This window comes from Odocoileus virginianus, chromosome 5, assembly GCF_023699985.2.
Source record: "Odocoileus virginianus isolate 20LAN1187 ecotype Illinois chromosome 5, Ovbor_1.2, whole genome shotgun sequence".
NCBI lineage: Eukaryota > Metazoa > Chordata > Mammalia > Artiodactyla > Cervidae > Odocoileus > Odocoileus virginianus.
The window spans coordinates 56,316,570-56,330,051 of NC_069678.1; positions in this window are offsets into that span (position 1 = coordinate 56,316,570).

Sequence of the window (13,482 nt, forward strand, 5' to 3'; positions counted from 1 at the left end):
CTGCAGTCCATGGGATCACAAAGAGTGAGACATGACTTAGACACTAAACAACAAAGCATGCAATCAATCACTGTTACCACAAACTACCCTAGACTTCATGTCACATCACATCACTGTCCTCCTGTGGCTTTCAGTTTCCAATATAAGCTCCTCATCTCATGTTTTTAACCACTCAGAATTCATGTCATCCACTTTGCTCACAAAACTGTGTCTACCCTGTTGCTGCTATTCCACAACCAATTTGTCCTGCAAGATTTATTTCAAAACTCACCTGTATCTAGATATCTAGATAACTACATGGCTTATATTCATATACATTATGTATATAATGTATACAAATTATATACATGATTTATATACTTTGAAAGTCCCCAGCACTGATGACTTCACTGATCTTACAATAGCAAGACAAAATAAATAAACAGAAGATTACAACTGGACTTCCCTGGTAGTCCAGTTACCAGTGAATCTGCCTGCCAATGCAGGGAACACACTCAATTATTCCCTGGTCCAGGAAGATTTCACCTGCCATGGGGCAACCAAGTCCATGCACCCCAACTGGGCTCTGGAGTCCACATGCCCGCAACTACTGAAGCTTGTGTGCCTACAGCCTGTGCCCCACAACAAGAGAAGCCACCACAATGAAAGGCCTGTGCACCAAAACTAGAGAAGAGCCCCTGCTCTCTGCAACTGAGGAAAAGCCCATGTGCAGCACTGAAGACCAAGTGCAGCCAAAAGTAAATGAATAAAAAAAGAAAATTATAATGATGGACAATGAGTTCAAGGACAAAGATATTATGCATTGTGGTGGAGGAGGTACTATATAAAGGTCTTAGGAATACAGACTTTGGAGTCAGACCATCTGGATTTGAATTCTGGCACACCACTTGCCACATGAAGAAATAATTCAACCTAAGGCTCAAAATCTCATCTGAAATTGGGAGCAATAATAATTGCTACTTCTACTGTGAGGATTAAATGATTCAGCACAGGGAAGTATTTAGACAATACTTGAAATACTAGTTACTGTGATATGAAGAAGGCACCAATGGAAACATACTAGAGATGCTCCTAACAGACAGTCTTAATTAAGAGGCTGTCTGGAGAAGGATGGAGTCTGGTTCTGTGTTGCAGGACAGGTGGGAGTGGGCCAACATGTACGCATGTCGGGGGAGGGGAGTGGACAGAGTGAGGGTGGACTAGTCAGCACATATACCAGCTGCAAAGTCATATGAAAGTGGGTATGGGAACGAGGAATTATAGTGCATGGTATGTTATGCAACTGCATGTGGCATCTCTAGTTCAAGGGGACTGAGATACAAAGTGATGGAAAACAAGGCCATGAAAGCAAGGCTTTGCATGTCCTCATCACATTCTTGAGGAAAAAAGTATATAAGTGTCTGCTACATTCCTGAAGCTATTTTGTTTTAAGGACTGGACACTAGAATACAATGGTAAAACATATACAGCCTAATTAGGAAGATAAATTCATAATTAAATGACAACAGATAAATACTTAATGGAAGAATGTAACAAGTGCTAATTTTTTCAAGGACATGAACAAAGTCTTAACAGATAAGTAAATGTTCACCAAACAACAAGGAGAAAATCAGAAAGGTCAACATTATTTACCCAAACTCAATTATATGGCACTATATACCTAATTCTTTCTATATAGTTTTAAGAATACTATATTACTATTCCTTATAACAAGCAGTTTTTATTAAGCCCATTGAAGAGATGAGGATCCCCAAGATCACACAGCAAAACCAGTTTTCTTAACTAGCTACATTTAGTTTTCTTTAGAATACAATAATCTTTATACAGTACATACTCTATCACTACTATATTTGGCAATTAAAGAAGGTATTATTCTTATTTGCACATAAAGTTTCAAGTACATGACAAATAGTCCATGTTTATGACAAGAAAATTCATGACAGTTCATGACAAAAAAAATTATTTTCACTTTAAAAGCCCTGAATTCCACAGACTATAATAGATGGCCTTGACATACTAGCATTTCCATATACATACTTTTAAAGCATTTCAATACATACATTTTAAGGCTGTACATACATTGTGCATTTCATATTTAGTAGCTATTTCTTCCTAATAGCAGGAGTCACACCATCCATTACATTGCTTGTCCTGACAGTAGAGAAAGTAAACTATATTTAATCAGAGGTTAACTGAAGACCACACTGATCAAGACGGTCTCTCACATTCTGTTGCTGACAGGTGCGGAATGAAGTGGAAGGTCATGATAGAAAGATAAAGATGAACATCAACCCTTTTTTTTTTTATCTCCTTCCAGTTACAACCTACGTCACTCCAAACACCTTGCCAGACAGAGATGAAGCAGCAAGACCCCAGACATCCGGAGGGGCAAAGCCCCCGTTCACTCTGGATGGGATCAAACTCATATTTATTGACTGACCTGACTAACAGCAATGACTCAAAATGTCCAACGTAAGCCTGCTTTCACATATCTTATCTCCCTCAGTCTTCATGAAGACCCTGGGAAACAGACAGTATCATCCTCATCTCATAGAGAAGGGGAAAGAACCTTAAAGACGGCAAAGTGAAACCATGTTGGTCACTCAGTTGTGTCCTAGCCCGCCAGGCTCCTCTGTCCACGGAATTCTCCAGGCAAGAAGAGTGGAGTGGGTAACCACTCCCTTCTCCAGGGGATCTTCCTGACCCCGGGGTCAAACCTGGCCTCTTGCATTGCAGCCGGAGGCTTTGCTACCTGAGCCACCAGAGAAGCCGGAAGCAGGCAAGTGATGTAGCAAATCATGGCAGGACGTGCATCTGAGCAGTTACCCCCAGGTCCACTGAGTTTTACGCTCCTTGCCTATCTTCACTGAAAAGGTCCCTGACAGCAGCCATGGCCATAAAGGAGATATTGGTTAGACTCACCACTTCACGAGCCTCTTGAAAAGTTAGTGTCAAAGTTAGTGGACAGGTGCTGATTCATACATCAGACAATTAAGAGTCAACTGGTTTCTCCTGAGCCTCATCCTCTGGCTTTGCTCCTTCATCCCCTGCTCTTGGCACTGGCCTCCTTGCTCTTCCTCAAACAGATTAAGCCCAATCACCTGCCCATTTGCTGTTACTCCATCTGCAATTCTCTTCATGGCACTCTTCCTAAGGGTCTTATTGAAATAGTTTCACTCTATCCTCTTCCCTTGGGTTTCACTGATTGCTCTGTGATAAAGAATCTACCTGCCAATGTAGGAGATGTGAGTTTGACCCCTGGGTTGAGAAGATCCCCTGGAGAAGGAAATGGCAACCCACTCCATTTCTCTTTCCTGGGAAATCCCATGGACAGAGAAGCCTGGTGGGCTACAGTTCATGGGGTCGCAAAAGAGTTGGTCACGACTTAGCAACTAAACAACAACAAGGCTTCTTATCTTATCCCTCCTTCTTGCTATTTTTTTTCTATAGCTCTTATTATCATCTGAATTGGTAAACATTTTATGGTTTGTTTGTTTTTTAACTAAAGTATAGCTGATGTACAATAAACTAGAGATGTACAATATAGTGATTCACCACTGTAAATGTTATGCTCTATTTCTAGTTATTAAAAAGTATTGGCTATATTCCTTGTATTGTATAATATATTCCTGTAACTTAATTTATACATAATAGTTTGTACTCTTAGTCCCCTACCCCTATATTGTCCCTCCTCCCTTCCCTTTCTCCACTGGTAGCCACTAGTTTGTTCTCTATATTTGTTTCTTTTTTTAAATAGTCACTGGCATGGTATATTTTTTAGATTATATATATAAGTGATATTATATAGTATTTGTCTTCCTCTGTTTGATTTATTTCACTTAGCAAAGTACCCTCCAAGTCCATCCATGTTGCTTCAAATGGCAAAATTTCACTTTTTTTTATGACTGAGCATATTCCATTGTGTATATATACCCCATCTTAATCCATTCAACTGTTGATGGATACTTAGGTTGCTTCCTATCTTTGCAATTGTAAATAATCCTACTATGAACATTGGAATGCATGTATCTTTTCAAATTGGTGTTCTTTTATTTTTTCAGATATATACCCAGCTCATGGTAGTTCTGTTTTTAGTTTTTTGAGAAACCTCCATGCTATTTCCCACAGTGGCGGCACCAACTTACATTCCCACCAACAGTGTACAAAGATTCCTTTTTCTCCTATCATCATAAGTGAAAACATTGCTTTTGTGTCTAGAGCACTCATATCTTCTGCATAAACTAGAGATCTTTTTCTTTGTGGACAAAACTTTCATTAAGTGATTACATCATATTTCAAAACAGGTAAAGTACCAATGAAAAGGAGTGGGAAGTAATCCAGAGAAATAGCTTTGCATCAAAAATAAAAATGATTCTAAATAAGTGGAAATTGAGGATCACTTGGACTTTATGTCTCCTTTTTAAGCCAGTTCCTGTTTTACTAAATATCTTGAAAGATTTTTTTTAAATGTATATTTTTTCAACCTTTTGCATGAGTCATCTGACTGAATGTTAGACAACTATAACTGCATTTGATGATAAAAATTTAAAACTAAACCTTTAGAGAAATAGAAACAGAAAATGGCATTGTCTTAAGTAATGTGTGGTAGCACTTATATGGGAAATCTAAAAATACAGTGTATGAAAAAAAAGAAGCAGACTCACAGGCAGAGAACAACCTGTGGTTGTTTGGTGAGGAGAAGGGGCATCAAGACATGGGGAAGTCAAAGGTGCAAATTCCCACTCAAAAATATGCTGTACAAAATGGGTACCTAGCCAATATTTTACAGTAACTGTAAATGGATTTGTAACCTTTAAAATTTGCATTAAAACATTTTAATTAAAAATGGCATTGTCTTAAATGTATTGCCACTTAATAAACTACATATTTATGATGTGGTCTCCTCCCAAATAACATAGATCTGCGTCAGTGCAGTTTCTGATTTACTACTTGACTTCTGGAGTTTCGGTGGCTTTGCGGACTCTTTCTCTGCTCTAAAATGATTGTTTCAGTAAACTAATACACAAATGTCAGCCACACAATGCTTTATTATTGAGGGCCCAATGCTAAAGACAGACTTCGGCATGCTTTCCTCTCACATCCCACTGCATCTTGGCATTGGCTGTGTGGTAGCACACTTAATATTGCTGATAAACTGCCAGCTCTTGAGAACCAAGATTGCTGGGAGAAATATGAATAACCTCAGATATGAAGAGGACACCACCTTTATGGCAGAAAGCAAACAAGAACTTGATGAAAGTGAAAGAGGAGAGTGAAAAAGTTGGCTTAAAGCTCAACATTCAGAAAACTAAGATCATGGCATCTGGTCCTGTCACTTCATGGCAAATGGATGGGGAAACAATGGAAACAGTGAGAGACTTTATTTTGGGGGGGCTCCAAAATCACTGCAGATGGTGATTGCAGCCATGAAATTAAAAGACGCTTGCTCCTTGAAAGAAAAGCTATGACCATCCTTGACACCATATTAAAAAGCAGAGACATTACTTTGCCAACAAAGGTCCATCTAGTCAAAGCTATAGTTTTTCCAGTAGTCATGTATGGATGTGAGAGTTGGACCATAAAGAAAGCTGAGCACTGAAGAATTGATGCTTTTGAACTGTGATGTTGGAAAAGACTCTTGAGAGTCCCTTAGACTGAAAGGAGATCCAACCAGTCCATCCTAAAGGAAATCAATCCTGAATATTCATTGGAAGGACTGATGTTGAAGCTGAAACTCCAATACTTTGGCCACCTCATGTGAAGAACTGACTCACTGGAAAAGACCCTGATGCTGGGAAAGATTTAAGGCAGGAGGAGAAGGGGACGACAGAGGATGAGATGGTTGGATGGCATTACCAACACAATAGACATGAGTCTGAGTAAGCTCCAAGAGTTGGTAATGGACAGGGAAGCTTGGCGTGCTGCAGTCCATGGGGTCACAAAGAACTGGATACGACTGAGCAATTGAACTGAACTGAACTGAAAGTCTTAATTTCATGACTGTCTGGCTGCCTAGCAGATGTTAAGCACTGCACTGAGTATATTTTAGATTAATGAAGGAATAACGGATAGACCAGTCACCACTAGGAATGTGAACTTGCATAACTGACCTCACAAGTTAACTGGATAAATAAGATAAACAAAATTAAATAACAAAGCAAAGGTTGAATTACCCCAAAGGCTTAACTTCCTCAAGGAAGAGTACTGGGGCAGTGGTTATCTTGAAATGAGGAGAAACTGGACAGTGTGTTGGGTGAGAGTTAGGCTCTGAAATGAGATAGAATGTGTTGCTTGATGCTATCATTTGCCAGTTTTGTAAATTTGGGCAAGGTACTGTCAAAGGACCATGAGAGTCCCCTTGGTAATAACAATTTTGTTTTCTACATCTGTTTTTCTATTTTTGTTTTATAAATAGGTTTACTTGTACCATTGTTTTAGGTTCCACATATAAGTGATATTAAGGAGGGGCAACAGAGGGATAAATTAGGAGACTGAAATTGACATATACACATTTATTGTTCAGTCACTAACTGAACAATAATTGTGACTCCATGAACTCCAGCACGCCAAGCTCCTCTGTCCTTCAAAATAATCTGCCGAGGTTTGCTCAAACTCGAGCCCATTGAGTTGGTGATGCCGTCCAATCATCGCATCTTCTGTCGATCCCTTCTCCTCCTGCAGTCAATCCTTCCCAGCATCAAGGTCTTTTCCAGTGAGTTAGCTCTTCGCATCACATGACCAAAGTACTGGAGCTTCAGCATCAGTTCCTCCAGTGAATATTCAAGGTTCATTTCCTTTGGGATTGACTGGTTTGATCTCCTTGCACTCCAACAGATTCTCAAGAGTCTTTTCTAGCATCACAGTTCAAAAGCATCAATTCTTCGGTGCTCAGCCATCTTTATGGTCCAACTCTCACATCTGTTCATGACAGCTGGAAAAATCATAGCTTTGCCTGTATGGATTTTTTTCAGTAAAGCGATGTCTCTGCTTTTTAATAGGTTTGTTACTTCCAAGGAGCAAGTGCCTTTTAATTTCAAGGCTGCAGTCACTGTCTACAGTGATTTTAGAGCTCAAGAAAATAGAATCTGCCACTATTTCCACTTTTTCCCATCTATTTTCCATGAAATGATGGGACCAGATGCCAACTACTATATATAAAAGAGATAGCTAACAAGAATCTACTGTATAGCACAAGGAACTCTATTCAATACTCTGCAATGACCTACATGGAAATAAAATCTAAAAAAAAAAAAGAACAGATATATGTATATATAACTGACTCACTCTGCTATACACCTGAAACTAACACACATTGTAATCAACTATACTCCAAGAAAAACTAATTTTTTAAAAAGAAAAGGACAAGACCATTACATACAATCTGATTTAAAGAGACAAAGCAGAATGTATTGTTTACACAGCAAGAGAGTGTGATACTAATCAGGCCCAGGCTCAGCTAGTCTTCCAAAGGATTTAGGGGAAGCATGCTGTTCATGAAAACTTTCACAGGCATCTGTAGAAGCCTGGGGCAGGGGGGGTGGGGCAGTAAAGGCTGCTGTTAATTGGCTGAAACCCAGAAATATGTTTGTTGGAGTGAATTCTTACTGGCTGACTTTCAAAAGCAAAGGGCTGTCCCTGATTGGTTGGTTTATAAAGCACATTCACTACAGCAGTTGTTGATCAAAGGACTGGATTTAAAACCAGTTCTGTTGACTCCTTGTTGCTATGGCTACAGAACAATTAATCTTTTCTTACGTATGTGAAAACCTTTCAAGATTTCGGTTTCTTATCTATAAACTTCATAGAGGTTTATAAGAAGTTTAAAAGATAACTCTCAAAGAATTCACACTGTGCTTACCATGCAGCATTCAATAAAAATTATGTTTATGTTTTTAAGATACACATGGAGCATTTCATTTGTAAGACAAATAAGGTTCCTATGAAACATGGTCTGAATGTTTTTGTCAGAATACCGTGAAACACTGTCACTTACTTCTCTTCCTTTTCCCCACTCTTGGTTGGGAAAAAAAAAAAAAACATATGGTATTTTGTTCACAAGGCCTAACACTGAGTTTGAATGGGCTAATACTGTCTATGATTCCGTTTTGCATCTATTCTACCTTAGATTCTGAAGACATGAGATAAATAGAATGGATGTGCTCCAGCACTCTAGGAGAATATGCAGAGTTGGGATAGACTGGATTATTGTCTCCAGTTCTTCTCTCCTACCTTGTTATAGAATTGTACATGACTTTATAGTATTTCCCACCAAGTAAACAGAGTCTGTTCCCCACCCCCAATGATATTGGTGTTGGCCATGTGAATTACTTTAGCCAATGAACTGTAGCAGATATAATTCAAGAAAAGGCTTTGGCCTTGCTTTTAGGATTTGGCTGTGAATTTTTCTTCTCTGCTATCTACCTTGAGATTCACATACTCCATCCAAGAAGAACAAGGAGGTATGTGGAACAGATCTGGACCCAATGTGCAGGCTGAAATCAGGCCTAGCTCACCAACAGACCCATGATTGAGAAAAATAAGTACTTGTTGGTGTTAAGTCACTACTTTGAAATTCTTTGTTGTACAACAAAAGCTGACTAATAGATAAAGGCATGAGGCAGAACCTGGACAGTTATAGAATGAAAACGAGAAAGAAGCAGGGATGGAGAGTTAAGAACCAGACAAACAAATTAACAACAACAAAAAAATTGCTACCTTGTTTTGCCTCATCTGTAATGAGAATGTTAATATATTAATACTTTCTTCCTAGATACAAAATAACAAAAGGCAGGGATATCACAGAGACTGAAATATAGACCTTTCGGGGAGAGATACAGAGTGACACAGAAAGGTGAAGGTTTAAACCCAGCATTTCACAAGCTAAAGTGCTAAAGACATAAGTATTTTAGAAGGACATAAGCTGAAAAACTAATGCTAAGACTGGGAAGTTTCTGAAAGAAAAGAGATTCTAGGTGCTGAGACAGTCTTCTCATAAAGGCTTTCTTTTAAAATCACACTACAGATTTGATGGCAACAAAGAAGTGGATATTAAGTAAAAGGATAGAAGATCTCTGAGTCACAGCTAGAAAATACGGACAAGTAATAATTACATTGGATGCATTTGATAAGGATGATTCTAACTTTTCTGATCCAGAAGGATCTTACAGATGTCAGAATCATCCATACCAGCATATACCATCTTTTAACTAGAAAAACTAAAGTACAATGTTGAGAAAGCAGCATATCATATCATTTGAATCTTTGAGTTTAAATGTATTATATCATGAAGTTAAACATCATAACTTTTAGAAAGTGTTACCTCTGACTGAACTAATGCTAAAACTTTGGCTAAGACTCTAGAAAAGCTTTGGTTATCTAGGTCAGACACATTTCCATAAGAGTTCTGTTAATTTATGAGTGTCTAGTTAATTTCTTTCATGAAAAAGATTATAATTTCAGATCCCAAGGGTTTTACAATGACAGCCTAAACAAAGTTGTCTCTTTGAAACCAAACTATAAACTTAACAGTTTAAATTATATATGCCAGATAACATCTCATAAATTTAGAACAGCTTCTCAAGATTAGAATGCAATGAAGTTAAACTGTTTATATTTAGAAATTCTGAACTTTTAGAAGAAAGGCCAATTTGTCTGCATCAGCTCTCACTATTTAAAACAGTTCATATGCATTGGTGGCTGTGAGGTTTTAGTTCCTTCTCCCTGTTATGGTACTATAATAGTAACAACTTAGGGAAAAAAAAAGTACAGATTGTGTTTACTTCTGAATTTCATTTTTTAATAACTGTCAACTTAGCTACACAGTCAAAGGAAAAGAAAATTCAGGACCCTCCTTTTTTCCCCACTCAAATTGCTATTGCTGAAAGACTTTGAGCCCAAATTATTTAGATGTACTCTACATTATCTAAATCTGTTGGATAATAATTCAAACTTTCGCTTTGGTTCAGCAAAATAAGCTTTGAGGGATAAGTAAACATGGCTGAGGAAACTAGTAATTATTTACCAACTAGAATGCTTCATGTGCTACTTACATAAAATAGATAATAAGGACCTAGTATATAGCACACCGAAGAAGGCAATGGCACCCCACTCCAGTACTCTTGCCTGGAAAATCCCATGGATGGAGGAGCCTGGTTGGCTGCAGTCCATGGGGTTGCTAAGAGTCAGACACGACTGAGGGACTTCACTTTCACTTTTCACTTTCATGCACTGGAGAAGGAAATGGCAACCCACTCCAGTGTTCTTGCCTGGAGAATCCCAGGGAGGGCGGAGCCTGGTGGGCTGCCGTCTGTGGGGTCACATAGAGTCGGACATGACTGAAGCGACTTAGCAGCAGCATCAGCAGCATATAGCACACGGACATCTACTCAATACTCTGTAATGACTAATATGAGAAAATCTAAAAATGAGTGTTTATATGTATATGTATATCTGATTTACTTTGTTGTACAGCAAACCTAACACAATATTGTAAATCAACTATACTCCAATAAATTTTTTTTAAAAAAGAATGTTTCCAGTTACTGTTAACCAACAACACAAGTAAATTTTCTTTTTTTTTTTTCATTTATTTTTATCAGTTGGAGGCTAATTACTTCACAACATTGTAGTGGGTTTTGTCATACATTGACATGAATCAGCCACGGATTTACACCTTTGGATCACATCTTCACAGCACAACCTTCACATGTCTCTGACTTCTGCCCTCTCCCCTTTCTCGAGAGTGCCTCAGACAGACTTCCTCAAGTCTCCTGGCCAGAACAGATTCACATGCCTATGCTTAAACCCATCCCAGCCAAGAAGAACACAACCAATTGCCTTAGGACAACTAAAGATTCATTCCTTGGACTGAGGACAGACCCAGACACCCCTTAAGTTCATGGCCTTATTGGGTACAACTGGGTTCTGTACATAAATGACATGAGGGGAGAATTACAGTTGAACAGACAATTAGTATCTGCCACAGGCTTTTAGCTATGGTTTTATAGCTCTTAAACTTTTTTGAACTCTTTTAGGTATGTATTTTAATTCTCAATACCTCTGGGAAGGTGGAAAATAACTGATTATTCTTATCTTACAAACTGAGGTCCAGAGAAGTTAAGCAGTTGCCCAAGGCCATGAAACTGATAAAAATATCTTAAATTTATGTTATATTCAATTTTAAAATAATTATATGATATTAAATATTCTCCAAATAATAATATATACATTATATTATAATATAATAATTATATTTCCCAAATAATGGGAAATTATATTCATTAATTTCCCTTTGGAAACATGCAGGCATGTTTATATGTTATTTTTTTAATGTAAGAAAAAACAAACAAACTAGGAATCTCCCTGACATGTTCTCCTTCTGACATGAATTTCTTCTCAATAGGCAGTTTATGGTATTATGAATTTGTATAATAGCCTCACTCAAAGAAAAGACTTTATAATTTGACTTGGTAAAAATAGTTGAAAATTGTTTCAAAAGCAAGATGAACTATTCATGCCACAGTTGGCATAAGCCTGTCCTGTAGGTAGGAGATGATACTGAATATTACTGAAACAGAACGATAAAGAATGTCACTGGTCTTAAATTCACTTATTGCAATAAAATGCAGAGAGAAGACCATCAGGAGGAGTCAGCCCAACTTCTGCCTCTCAGGTGGGCAAATAATGAGATCCTATCTCCCTTTAAATATTTGTAGAAAAAGATCATCTGGTACCTTGCTAAGGTGATTTAAAATAAAATGCCTTATGTAATAGGCAGCTTTAAAACTGAACTCATCTTGGTGCTGTGTACTCACAAAAGGGCCTTCATAGTCCCTTCTGAGCAAACATACAGGGCCACGAGTGTCACTCTCTCCAGTAAATCAGCTTGAACTCTGTGGATTCTGATACCTCTTCTCTGTTTTTACAGGCGGGTTATTACATAATAAATTCCAAATTTATTCATTATTACTAGCATCATTTTTAGAATTCCATGGGCTACTCCCATTAAAATGTTAGTAGTGGATAATTCTTTAAATTAAGATTACTCTTTTGTGATTTTCAAATGTATGCTATTGCTTCTAGAAATTTGTTCCCTAGAAATATGTACGCACATACACCAAGATAAATGCACTGAGTCCTTCATTGTTACATTGCTATAATAATGAAAACAGGAACAGTACAAACTACCATTAGTAAAAAGCACAGTTAAATGAATTGTATATAAATAAATGGAACTTCAGGCAATTCTTTTAAAAATTTGGTAAACTTATACATGAAAGTATGCACTGTATATGCCAGCAAATTTAGAAAACTCAGCAGTGGCCACAGGACTGGAAAAGGTCAATTTTGATTCCAATCCCAAAGAAAGGCAATGCCAAAGAATGCTCAAACTACCGCACAATTCCACTCATCTCACACACTACTCAAGTAATGCTCAAAATCCTCCAAGCCTGGCTTCAACAGCACGTGAACCATGAACTTCCAGATGTACAAGCTGGTATTAGAAAAGACAGAGGAACCACAGATCAAATTGCCAACATCTGTTGGATTACTGAAAAAGCAAGAGAGCTCCAGAAAAACATGTATTTCTGCTTTATTGACTATGCCAAAGTCTTTGACTGTGTGGATCACAATAAACTGTGGGAAATTCTGAAACAGAAGGTAATATCAGACCACCTGACCTGCCTCTTGAGAAATCTGTATACAGGTAAGGAAGCAACAGTTAGAACTGGACATGGAACAACAGACTGGTTCCAAATCAGGAAAGGAGTACATCAAGGCTGTATATTGTCACCCTGCTTATTTAAATTATATGCAGAGTACATTATGAGAAATGCGTGGCTGGATGAAGCAAAAGCTGGAATAAAAAGACTGCCAGGAGAAGTATCAATAACCTTATGGCAGAAAGCAAAGAAGAACTAAAGAACCTCTTGATGAAAGTGAAAGAGGAGAGTGAAAAAGTTGGCTTAAAACTCAACATTCAGAAAACTAAGATCATGGTATCCAGTCCCATCACTTCATGGCAAACAGATGGAGAAACAGTGGAAACAGTGTCAGACTTTATTTTTTGGGGCTCCAAAATCACTGCAGATGGTGATTGCAGCCATGAAATTAAAAGACGCTTGCTCCTCGGAAGAAAAGTTATGACCAACATAGACAGCAAATTAAAAAGCAGAGACATTACTTTGCCAACAAAAGTACATCTAGTCAAAGCTTTGGTTTTTCCAGTAGTCATGTATGGATGTGAGAGTTGGACTATAAAGAAAGCTTAGCGCCAAAGAATTGATGCTTTTGAACTGTGATGTTGGAGAAGACACTTGAGAGTCCCTTAGACTGAAAGGAGATTCAACAAGTCCATCTTAAAGGAAGTCAATCCTGAATATTCATTGGAAGGACTGACGCTGAAACTGAAACTCCAATACTTTGGCCACCTCATGCGAAGAACTGACTCACTGGAAAAGACCCTGATGCTGGGAAAGATTG